We start from the raw sequence: 13,498 nt of genomic DNA on the forward strand, positions 1-13,498 counted from the left end.
GTAGTGAGTAGCGTTGTAAATATAAGCGTTACTGCTGCAAATATAAATAGGTCAATTATATAAATGATCTGCCACGGTTAGTCCATTATACATAGGGAGAAAGAGGTAGGTGGCATGTTAATTTACTAATAATTTCCTAAGTAACATATCACCCTTTGGTGCATGCAGTTTTGTTTGTAGTGGGGAAGGAGGGAAGAAGGTATGTAAGTCTTCTGGTTCAGAAGCAAGGCAGAGCCCTGTAGGGGTTTCCAGTATAGGTGGTGGGGGCACTGCAGACAAGCAATGGCCAGTTTACTATTGTTGGGGAGAGAGACATGACTATATTGAGAGACATAAGTAAAACAAGAATGCATACAAATTTTAGAGAACAATGTCGAAAACATTATGAAACAGTGACAGAGAACTAAGATTTTAGGGAATTACAGTTTGAAGGTTATTTGAAGAATCAAACATGTAATATAAACATGATAGTACATGTTGGTATTACGGGTTACATGAGTGAATGAATGAATGAGGCAATTGAGAAAATGAGAGAAAAATTCTTAGCTATGCATATTGCAAAACAACAGTGAATCAAGTGGCGTAAAAGTCTAAGAAAACATGTGCTAAAGATCCTTTATAAGAACTACAGCCGGAAGTGGTCAAATAAGATGGTCAGTTTTATTTAAGGAAAAGTTTGGTAACAAAACTAAAATCAAAAAGGAAAATTTTTTGTTTTTAGATTGAAACAATAAATCAGATTCATTTCTTTAAAATAATAATTTACATATTTTATTTACAGTTGGTAAAGAAACTTTGTTTGGACAGTATGAAATCTCTGATTTTGGCTATTCTGGTCAGTATTGTATTGGTCATGTTAGATGTTTCATTTAATTATATTCTCAGTCAAATATACTTAGAAACCAAAGGAGTTCCTATCCACAATCTTGGTTATGTTTCTGACTAACATTAATAATATCTATGAGAAAAGCATGTATATCACATCTCATTCCCTTATGAAATTTTTGGGGGACAAAAACAGTTAAAAGACATTAGTATTTATTTACTTATATGAAGCATTGTAGCTTGATTTTATTATTACAGGTACAACATTGATTTTCTGAAAACTTTCAGATGACTGATTTTTCCAAACCAGGGGTGGTCACCTCTATATTAAACAAATATTAAATTTACTTAATTAAATGAAATATAGAGCTACCAAGTAAGCTAGTCTGGCAACTGTGAGAATTTGAAGTTCCTGTTCATAAAGCAGAGTGGATTACAAGAGGTTCTGGACCATCAGAGTCCGGAAAGTCAGTGTTGTACCTATTTAGAACTTAAATATTACAAAAGATAGGGGATGGGAGCAAATATTTGATAATTCTTGTTTGTCACAAAGCTGGACTTCTCTCCAAACTATGTCAACATAAAAATATCTTTCAACTAGATGTAGGGCGTTGTGTAAGATGGTGTACCAAATTCAGTGTATTACTGGTATGTATCTTGGCACAAAGCCAAGGAAATGGGATGCAATATATGACCTGGTGACTATTTTTTCAACCTGCAAGGCTGAAAGAGTCTCGGTGAGATTTGAACTCAGAAAATAGATATATCTAAATATTGTCATCAACCACTTTTATGTGTAATTCTATTTTTAAACAGATACAAGAACACATTTCTAGGGAGGAGTGTAATTGACTCAATTGATTCCTCCAGTAATTCATTGGTCCCAGAAGGATGAAGGGAAAATCTGTCTTGGCTGAATTTCAATGAAAAAAGTTAAATTGTTGTAACTAAATTGCATTTCAATTTAGAGAAGTGTTGATTACAGCAACCCCATTATTTGACAAGAAATTTATTTTATCAATCAAAATCAAAGTGAAATTCGATGACAGGCACCCGTGCTAGCGGGGTGCAAAGAGCACCATATGAGCATGATCGTTGACAGAGCAGCTAACTGGCTTCTGTGCCAGTGGCACATAAAAGGCACCATTCGAGTGTGATCGTTACCAGTGTCGCCTTACTGGCACTTGTGCCCCGTGATAGTAGGGTGCTAAGAGCACCATCCGAGCGTGATCGCTGCCAGAGTGGCTAACTGGCTTCGGTGCCGGTGGCATGTAAAAGGCACCATTCGAGCAGGATCGTTACCAGTATTGCCTTACTGGCACCTGTGCCGGTGACATATGTAAAAAGATTTGAGCGAGGTCGTTGCCATTACTGCCTGACACGTAAAAGCACCCACTACACTCTTGGAGTGGTTGGCATTAGGAAGGGCATCCAGCTGTAGAAACTCTGCCAGATCAAGACTGGAGCCTGGTGCAGCCATCTGGTTCGCCAGCCCTCAGTCAAACTGTCCAACCCATGCTAGCATGGAAAGTGGATGTTAAACGATGATGAACCCTCGGAAGGACAATAGGCAAAGTTCATCTCAGAGGGATTTAATTGCAAAACGTTAAACGGCTTTAACTAAATGCAGCAAAACATTTTGTCCAACACTAAAGATTCTCCCATTCATCATCCTCTAATAATTGCTTCCAATATAGGCACAAGGCCAGACATTTAGATTGAGGAAACAGTTAATTATATTGCCTCCATATTACTTACCAAAAACTTTATTTTCCTTAACCACACCAAAGAATGGAAGGTAAAGTTGACACCAGGGGATTTAAACTTAGAATCTAAAAGGTTGTATTGAAACACCACAAGGTATTTTATTTGCTATGAATCCACATCCCTCTAGTATTAAAAGTCAGTCAGAGTTCATATTTAGAATGGAGAGATAGGAAGTTGTGACATTTAGATATATTAGCAAAGTAGGTTAAGTACTTTCTGCATAAAACTGAAACTAAACTGAAGACTAAGGTCAATCATGCACAGCTGGTGATAGGTTTATGATGTTTATGCCTTTACTAAAATCTTTGGTAGCATAAACAAAATGGCATCATCCAGAATGTAAAAAGGTAGTATAGTGTGTATAGTGCAATGTTTGATAATATAAATAATAATTGATTTTAATGCAGGTAAGGAGGTTGTGATGTTCATGTATCTCTGAAGAATGTTGGTGTACCATCTTGTCAATAACCTCTACTAAATATGCCAAATAGATTCTGTAATCATTGGTCAGCCTTAACCATACAAAAGTTGTGAAATTCATGCCTTACCTAAGGACAGGAAAAAAATACAACTGTGAATCAGATGATTTCTGAATTAAGCCTATTGAGATTGGGGAAAGGAAAAAGGAGTTTGTGTTATCTATTCAGAGTTTTCCTAAGAGCACCAAGTCTGAACTGTTTCTGCAGAGAATTCATTTGCCAAGAAGACAGCTGTACATTATTTGTTATGATGAATTCAGGTTGTCCATTATGGTATCAACTTGTTTTAGTTCTAGAAATATAAAATAAAAAAAAATTCACTTTAAGAAGAATGGAGAAAAAATTGAAAAAAATTCAATCACAATAATCATAAATCTTGCTTTAAAATTAGTTTTTCCAAATTGGAAATGAGCAAATGTCATCTCATATTTGTGGCATAATATCCAGAGACAAATCTGCCTCACTTCCTCTCACTTTGTCAACACACTTTTCATTCATCTTCTATTATTTACATGTCCCTCTCAGTTAGCATAGTTATCTCTCCTTCATATACTGATTAATACCTTTAATGCCCTGACACTTTCTCAACTCATTTATACTGTCTCTCATGGAAGATGTTATACACACAACAGATTATATTCAATTTCTCTCCAGTCTCCATATTCAGTGTCTATATTGTTGATGTTATCCCCAAATCACCCCATAACTAATGTACCTCATCTATGACGCCCACCACACTCAATCAGCACCAGTGTATCAAGGACCTTTGTAGGGATGTGAGGCTTCCTCTCGGAGATACAAGCAAAGGCATCTACTCAATGTCTTTGAGCATAACAGACCTGGTCCTCTAGATTGGTAGATGGACAGAAGGTTAACAGGGCTGCCAGCTAAAAACATTAGATAGGAAGCAAAAAAAACTCACTTATCTTGAGGAAAGAAAGTTCCCTGCCTCAGAAATTGATGACATCCTCTGGCTAAAGCTCTTCTGAAGTTAAAGTGCCCTCTGACATCAGGACATGAAGATGATATCTATACACAAGTAATAGCACTCAAAACTATCTAACAATGTAAAATTTTCTTAAGTAACCAACAGGAATAAGAATCATCTCAGCAACAGACAAACAAGATGAAAAGAACTGGGAGTTACTAGAAAGACTGCATGAGAAAGGAGAACTTGGATGTCCTATGTATCACAGGAGACTGAAAGGCTGAGATGAACTGCAACTAAACCTACATTATTCAATATACACTTTTTTAACATGGTAAAGTGAGCTATGAGAGAGATTCAGCTGTTATTTCATGAAGGTCAAGCAACCATTAACATTTAAACAGTGGGAAAGGGTTGCATGAATGTATGTACCAATGAGGCAAAAAGCAAAAAATATCTCAAGAGTAATTTTTATACATACCCACTTTAAATAAACACAAAAACTATAATAATTGTTAGCCTCTTGTACAATAACATTTTCAATCTCATTAAAAAGTGTTGTAAAATATTCACTTTTTTTTTTATGATGGTTGTATCTATGTAAAACTTTTGAAACATCAATTGATAATGTCTGCTGTTTTCTATTGAAATATCAATTGATGATTTCTGCTGCTTATGGGGTAAAAGTTCAAGTATCCATCATATTCCTTTCCAAACATAAATTACATCTTATCTTTTACTTGTTTAAGTCCTGAGACTGTGACCATGCTGGGACACCACTTTGAAAAATTTTTTAGTTGAATCAATCAACCCCAGTACTTATTTTTTAAGCCTGATACTTATTCTATCAGTTTCCTTTGCCAAACCACTAAGTTATGGGGATGTAAACAACCAACACCGGTAGTCAAGCTGTGGTGGAGGACAAACACAGATATGAAGACACATATATATACAGGATAGGCTTCTTTCAGTTTTTGTCTACCAAATCCACTCACAAGGCTTTGGTTGGCTTGAGGGTATAGCAGAAGACACTAGCTCAAGGTGTCATACAGTGGACAGAACCCAGAACCATGTGGTTGGGAAGCAAACTTCTTACCACACAGCCACGCCTGCATATTATAAAAAGTTACAACCTATTTTTAGAGGATCTTGGATGTTGTCCACTAAACATATCTCTCACAATTCTTGTTAATTCCAGGTAAAATAGCTACTTCAAAAGAATAGTGGTCTCTGTACTGGTTGTAGATAAAATAAAGAAAGAACAACACATTTTACCAACTCCTTAGGTGTACTAATGGACACAGAGTAGGTTGTTTGTATTTATTCTAGCATCACTGTTGCCATTTCAGATATAACAGTATTTTATTTTAGGTCACACTTGAACTTTGATTAGGGTTAGTAATTGTTAGAAACTTCTCTGGCCCTGAGGAAGCAAGCCAGTCTTTGCGATAGTCTTTAGTATGGTAAGGAGAGTGAGAGATCATCAGTGCTAGTGAGACCCAGCATTTGTAGCAATTATGAGTTCTGTTGCTGGTTTTTTGTTTAATCTCTAGACAGGACAATAATGTTTTTATGATTCCTAACATGTATATACACTGATATGAAAAACTGCTAAACATGCACGCACACATATATATTTAAACATTTTGACATCATTGTTATTATGCTTGCATGAGTCAGACAGGATTAGCTGAAGCAGCTTTTCTATAGCTGTATGTCCATCCTGTCACCAACTCTTACTTGTTTCCAAGCAAGATAATATTCTTCCATGGCCAGACATGCTTATCAAAAATGGCTGGAAACAAATAACATCATTTTTATAAAAGTGATGCTTGTTTACAATCATCATTTGAGGTCAAGGAAAAGGCACATGCATGCGTGCATATACACGCTCACACATTCACATGCGATGGGCTTCTGTGTACGATATCTATTCACATGGCTCTGATCAGTCTAGGACTTTTGTAGAAGGCTCTGACCACATGTGCTGCACAGTGGAACAGAACCCAAGACCACATGCTTCTCAACAACACAGTCACCTCTATGCCGAATCACAAAAATATCCTCTTTAGAAAACCAGGACTTAAAAATTCAAATTTAAATAGGCTTTAATCAAAAGACTTACCATTTAGAAAAACACGAAATTTTTCTGCAGACATATTAAATACAACTGGTTTTGCGTTTTCTGTGTCTGGGTTTACAACTTTTAAACATATCTGTACATTTGGTTTGTTTACTGTCTGGAAAAGAATTCAAGAACATTGAAATAACAAAAACTGACCAGCTGTTGTTATTGCTTCTCCTCATGTACTGCAATGGCTATAGTATGAAGAATAAGGAGGATTTAAGACTCTTGCTGCTTTTTAATGCAACCAACATAATTTGCAACACACTTTAAGAAACCAGCCAGTCGTCTCATCACCTACAAATCAAGTGAGATTGGTTTCATCCTCACAAGGAAATACGAGAGGCAAGCCACTGTAAATATGAAATCCTTTCCTGGTAAAAAATGCACTCTCCAACATAAAATATTGGCTGATGACATCAGAGTCAGAGCTAGACAAACTCAGAGACAGAAGACATGGAACCTGTAGTTAGCTATAGGTTTGAAGAAATACAACAAGATCTAGGGAGGCAAAGCTAGGTCCTTATAGCATAGATGAAGACCATGAGTTCCTCTGAGATAACCTTCTCAGGGTTACAAATCAGACACGTGACCAAATCAAAGTTCCAGCTAGATCGAATATTGTGGTGGAATGACATGGTATATAGAGTTGTAAAGAATGTAGAAATTGAGAGAATTATCAAGTAGCTGAAAGAGAAACTCAGGGTGAACCAGAAAGGAAGAGATGTGCACGTATTCTGCAATATGAGGATCACAGGTTGAGGTGTTCAGTATCACAAGAGAGTGAGTAAGTCAGAAGGAAGCTAGATGTCATCAGAGAATAGTATATCCAAAATGATGAAAGCACACTTGTTACTTCTAATGACATGGAAGTGCTACCATGATAGGTTGTTGAATGAGCAGAATGCATAGGATAAATAAGGTTTACCTCATGCTAACAGAGTGAGCAGCAATTCAAACTGACAACAGTGTGACGGAAAGACAAAGTACTAGAGTCAATATAACTGACTAAGGTCTTGAAATTAGTATGAAGGTTAGTTGCAGTTTATGAAATGAAACTAGTAAGGGACAAAAAAATATTCAAAACATTATACTTCAGAGTCCTTAATATTACCACATCACTTGAGAGAAATATCTAGACCAAGAAAATTTCACAGTTAAGTAGTATGTAATACAAACATATTAACAAAAAATTTAATACATAGAAAGACTGATTTGAAAAAAAAATATTAGTTCAATTTTATATTATAGTATCAATAAACAGTCATGATATATTGAAATCCAACATTTGTAAATAGCTGAATAATAAAAAAACTTTTAAATTACTATATTATATGTCTTAATGCCTTACCTTTAATGATTTCGAACTGATAACATAATCAACCCGCCACTGAACTGAGTTCATATGTGATACTAAATTAAAAAAGAAACATAAAGAATTAATATATTTGTATACTTGCTGTAAGCCTAATTTCCTCCAATAAAGGAGGAATATGTAATGATTATTATTTTTAACTTGTTTCGCTGGAGACCATCCATGGATTTACAATCTAGAATTGTGATGAACTGTGATGCCATAAGTATACCAGGTATGCCAACAGAGAGCTTATGAAATATTTTGCCTGGATTGATAATCACTCACTATTAGCTATATATGTATGTATATCAATATCACACCAACACAAATACATACATATACACACACATATATATAAACACATACACACATATGCATACATACATAGCTTGCCAGCTGCGATATAAAAAAAATATTGATGATGTCAAAACTAAGTTGGTAACTCTCGCTCTCCACTAAACATGAAATTTTAAAATTTGTGTGTGTGTCTGTGTGTGCGTGTACGTGTGTATGTGTGTGGAATTATGTGTGTGTGTGCATGGTTAGTTGAATCATAATGTATACCTGTTTGATAATGCACATTATTACATCAACCAATCACTGAGTTTTTAAAACAACTGTAAGGATTTATCAAAGACTGTCATTTTTTTTCTTAATTATAATTCTGCTGATTTAATATCTTTATAAATGACCTGATGTCATATATAACTGCTTGGGTATGTGGTAAGAAGCGTGTTTCCCAACCACATGGTTCAGGACTCAGTCTCAGTGCAAGCACCTTGAGCAAGTGTTTTATATTATAGCCTTGGGCTGACCAAAACCTTGCGAGTGGATTTGGTAGATGGAAACTGAAAGAAGTCTGTTGTATATATGTACATATATGTGTGTGTGTGTGTCTCTGTGTCTGTCCTCACTACCACCACCACCACCACTTGACAATCAGTGCTGGTGTGTTTATGACCCCATAACTTAGTGGTTTGGCAAGAGATCGACAGAATAAGTACCAGTCTTTAAAAAAATAAGTACTGGGGTCAATACATTTGACTAAAAATTCTTTGAGATGGTGTCCCAGTATGACCACAATCTAGTGACTGAAACCAGTGAAAGATATATAGTTGATATTATAAGAATTTAGAAACTTTGAGAGAATGTAAAATAATTCTTTTTCAGAATGTTTTTGAACAAATAGGGTGTGTATACACATAATAACACTTGGTAACAAATAGAGTGTCTCTATATACACTGAGTATTATCAACATAACAAGTGAGCAAAATAAGGTTCACCTCAATTGTTCTGTATAGACTGTGTTGAGTCAGTCAGCCTAAAATTTAAAGTTTGTAAGTTAGTGGATATTAGTTGATACTTTTTCAACTATTGTACTTAAAATGTACTTAGCAGACCCAAGTCCTTATTTTTATCTCAGCATTTTACCCTGACAATATAATAAGTAGCACACAATTTCTATTGATTTAATGTGCTTTAGCTAGCATACTAACTAGAATATGTGAGAACTACTAAATATTTTATACTTACTTCGTAAACTTTGTTTGCGTAACTGTTCCTGAAACTTGGTTACATTATCACCATAGAGTTTACAAAGTGGTATAGAATGTTATGGAATGATATATAAGATAGGTATTCAAAAATGCATTAAATAGTATCTAAAACACAATCATCACCATCATTACATATAGGCTAGATGGTTTTACAGGATCCAATGTGTACAAGGACCATGCTGTCTTCTAGTGTCTGCAACGGCCTAGTTTCTATGGCTGGATAACCTTCCTAACACCAATCACTTTAAAATGTGTACTGAGTGCATGGTGAGGTCACAAAACTACAAGACCTGTGGTGGTGGTGATGGTGGGTGTCGTGTATGGAAGAAAATGAGGGGTTAAAGTATGAAGGAAAGGGAGAAGGGAGAGGCAAATATGTTCTTGTAGAGGAGCAACATGGTTACTCAACTTTAAGAACGAGAATGAGAATGATTAGAAGGAGCAGCAAGTCTGGGTGTTTCCTTAATGTACAAGGTGAGTATAAGTGTGTTGAGACAGAGTGTGAGCAGGTTGGGATTTGCAAGAGTGTACGGTGAAACCAGAAGTCCTTATCTCATCTTGTCTTCCTTTGCTTTTCTTCCATGAACACCTAAAGGCCTTAAGCCAATACCACCCCTACTATATAAGGTAGTGACCATACGGCGCAAAACATGATAGTGTTGTGAAGCAGGTTGAACTTAAGATCATTGCTTTGCTTATGAATTCTGCCAAATGCGAGCTTTCTTTTCAGGTACATGACACCACTGCTCCCCGTCCCTGGGCCTCTAGGGCCCATACCTTCCACACCCTCAGGGTTGGCACTCTCAACGTAGGCACACTGAAAGGTAGGTCTGGTGAGATTGTTGAGATGCTTGAACGGAGACGAGTTGATATCTGTTGCATCCAAGAAGTAAGGTGGAGAGGTGGTTCTGCTAGGTTCCTCACAGGCAAAGGAAACAGGTACAAGATTTTCTGGGCAGGAAACACTGATGGGGTTGGAGGCGTGGGTATACCTCTCGTTGAAAAATTGGTAGATAAGGTACTTGAGGTAATCAGAGTAAGTGACAGAATACTTAAGATTAGAATAGTGCTTCATCATAGATTAGCAACCATTATATTGGCCTATGCCCCTCAGCCAGAACTACCCGATGGACAGAAAGACAGTTTCTATGACACCCTACTGCAGACCACCTCATTGACGAACGACAGGGACCTTCTCTTTGTGGCTGGTGACTTCAATGGGCATGTTGGACGATATGCAGGGGCCTTCCATGGCGTACATGGAAGCTATGGTTATGGTTCCCGCAATGAGGAGGGAACCAGGCTGCTGGAGTTCTGCGATGCGAATAGTCTTATGGTTTGCAACACTAACTTCAGGAAACCGACAAGCCACCTGGTCACCTACCGATCGGGCCGGCATACTAGCCAAATCGACTACATCCTTGCCAGAAAAAGGGAAAGAAGGCTGCTTATAAATGCCAAAACCTTCCCAGGCGAAGAATGCACCCCACAACATAGACTGGTAGTTAGTGACTTTAGGATCAGGACTAAGAGGATGACTAGAAGATGACCAACATGGAGAAGAAGGGTCTGGAAGCTTAAAGACCCTGCGAATGGACAGAGATTTAGAGATATGTTACTTGAAGCCTTTGACGAAATAGAAGTGGGTATAGCTACACATGGGGTAGAAGACAACTGGACGCTTCTGAGGGACAACCTGCTGAAAGCCACTGACCAGATCTGTGACTGGTGCAAAGTCCCCTCAAGACCCAAAATAACGTGGTGGTGGAACAATATTGTTGACAGGGCTATTAGACAAAAGAAACAGACTTGGAAGGACTGGAAGAACGGTGGTAGCAGGGAAGTGTATCAGACTGCCAGAAGGGAAGCTAGGAGGCAGGTGTATTTAGCCAGAGGGAAAGCAGATAAGAAAAAATTTGCCAATGTTCTGCGCCGTGAGGATGAAAGACTTGAGGTATTTCGTGTTGCAAGACAGTGTGTGAGAGAGAATCGTGACGTGGTAGGAGAGAAATGTGTTCGCAAGGATGACGGTTCACTTGTGCTAAATGAGGATGCAAAGAGAGAGGTTTGGAGACGCCAATATGAAAGGTCGCTGAATGAGGAAAATGAATGGGATAAAGAGAGTCTGCCGAATGTCGACCCAACAGAGGGACCAGCAATCCGAGTTGACAGTTCCTTAGTAGTTAAGGCAATTACAAGCATGAAAACAGGGAAAGCCCCAGGCCCATCAGGAATTACTGCAGAGATGCTCAAAATATCTGGTAGTGTCGGCTTTAGCCTAGTCACCCATATAGTTAACCAGGTGATACACGAAGGAGTCATACCCAATGACTGGTGTAGCAGCATACTAGTCAACTGCTACAAAGGTAAAGGTGACGCCCTAGATACAAATAACTACAGGGGTATTAAGCTGGTGGATCAGGTAATGAAGGTTACGGAGAGGGTTATAGCCCAACTTATTAGAGAGAGAGTTAGCTTAGATGAGATGCAGTTTGGGTTCGTGCCAGGGAAAAGTACTACTGATGCTATATTCCTGGTAAGACAGCTGCCGGAGAAATACCTAGCCAAAGATAAGCCCTGTACCTGGCTTTTGTTGACATGGAGAAAGCCTTCGACAGGGTCCCCCGATCTCTTATCTGGTGGTCAATGAGGAAACTAGGGATAGATGAATGGTTAGTGAGAGCTGTGCGAGCCATGTACAGAGATGCTGCTAGTAAGGTGAGGGTTGGCAATGAGTACAGTGAAGAATTCCGGGTAGAGGTTGGGGTCCACCAAGGTTCAGTCCTCAGTCCCCTCCTATTTATCATAGTCCTCCAGGCAATAACGGAGGAATTCAAGACAGGATGCCCCTGGGAGCTCCTCTATGCTGATGACTTTGCTCTAATTGCTGAGTCACTATCAGAACTGGAGGAGAAGTTTCAGGTGTGGAAGCAAGGATTAGAATCGAAGGGCCTTAGAATCAACCTAGCCAAAACCAAAGTCCTAATAAGTAGGAAGGTAGACCAATCACAAACGACTTCAGGTAGATGGCCCTGCTCGATCTGTAGAAAAGGTGCACCAAGTGTAAGCTATGGACACATAAGAGGTGCAGCAATGTCAAAGGAAGGCTAACTAGGAAAATAGTTTTTGAATGTGGCTGATGCTCAGGAGCAATAAACACTGGAAATGTGCAGAGACCAACTTCTACCACGTTCCAGGGAGTCAAACTAGAAGTAGTTGATAGCTTCCGATACCTAGGTGACCAAGTCAGTAGCGGGGGTGGGTGTGCTGAAAGTGTAACTGCTAGAGTAAGAATAGCCTGGGCAAAGTTTAGAGAGCTCTTACCCCTGCTGGTGACAAAAGGCCTCTCGCTCAGAGTAAAAGGCAGACTGTATGATGCATGTGAACGTACAGCCATGCTATATGGTAGGGAAACATGGGCCGTGACTGCTGAGGATATGCGTAAGCTCGCAAGAAATGAAGACAGTATGCTCTGATGGATGTGTAATGTCAGTGTTCATAATCGACAGAGTGTAAGTACCTTGAGAGAAAAGTTGGACCTAAGAAGCATCAGTTGTGGTGTGCAAGAGAAACGTTTGCACTGGTATGGTCATGTGACGAGAATGGCTGAAGATAGTTGTGTGCAAAAGTGCCACACCCTAGCAGTTGAGGGAACCTGTGGAAGCGGTCGACCCAGGAAAACCTGGGACGAGGTGGTGAAGCACAACCTTCTCACTTTAGGTATCACCAAGGAAATGACTAGAGACCGAGACCTATGGAAGTATGCTGTGCGTGAGAAGACCCGGCAAGACTAGTGAGACCATAACCCGTGGCCTCTACCTGGTATGTAGCCAGTCGACTTATACATACCTTTCCTTCTTGGGACACAAAACTCCACTTGTGAAGACCCGTTGAGGTAAGTGAAAATCAAAATCAAAATCAAAATCAAACCAAATCAAATCAGATATCAGAAGCAGAACCAAAATCGAAGTCGATCAACATCAATGGAAATTGCAGCTGTGATACCAGTGCCGGTAACAAGTAAGCGAACCATCCGATTGTGGCCATTGCCAGTGCCGCCCCGACTGGCCTCCGTGCCAGTGACACGTAAAAGCACCATCCGTTCGTGGCCGTTGCCAGCACCGCCCCGACTGGCCTCCGTGCTGGTGGCACGTAAAAGCACCATCCGTTTGTGTCCGTTGCCAGCCTCACCTGGCCCCCGTGCCGGTGGCACGTAAAAGCACCATCTGTTCGTGGCCGTTTGCCAGCTCCGTCTGGCTCCTGTGCAGGTGGCACGTAAAAAGCACCCACTACACTCGCGGAGTGGTTGGTGTTAGGAAGGGCATCCAGCTGTAGAAACACTGCCAGATCAGACTGGGCCTGATGCAGCCTTCTGGCTTCACAGACCCCAGTTGAACCGTCCAACCCATGCTAGCATGGAAAACGGATGCTAAATGATGATGATGATGATGATGATGATG

General features: G+C 39.2%; 1 long non-coding RNA gene across 1 annotated transcript; it reads right to left on the reverse strand.

Moving 5' to 3' along the window:
• Positions 1-282: 282 nt before the first annotated feature.
• LOC115229156 lies at positions 283-9,102 on the reverse strand. Its single transcript, XR_003883301.2, has 5 exons — positions 9,016-9,102; positions 7,476-7,537; positions 6,125-6,239; positions 2,710-3,363; positions 283-294 (listed from the first exon to the last, which is right to left on the reverse strand). It is a non-coding gene; the product is annotated as an uncharacterized LOC115229156 (long non-coding RNA).
• Between the last annotated feature and the right edge of the window lie 4,396 nt (positions 9,103-13,498).

Source organism: Octopus sinensis, unplaced genomic scaffold, assembly GCF_006345805.1.
Source record: "Octopus sinensis unplaced genomic scaffold, ASM634580v1 Contig12038, whole genome shotgun sequence".
NCBI classification, from domain to species: Eukaryota; Metazoa; Mollusca; class Cephalopoda; order Octopoda; family Octopodidae; genus Octopus; species Octopus sinensis.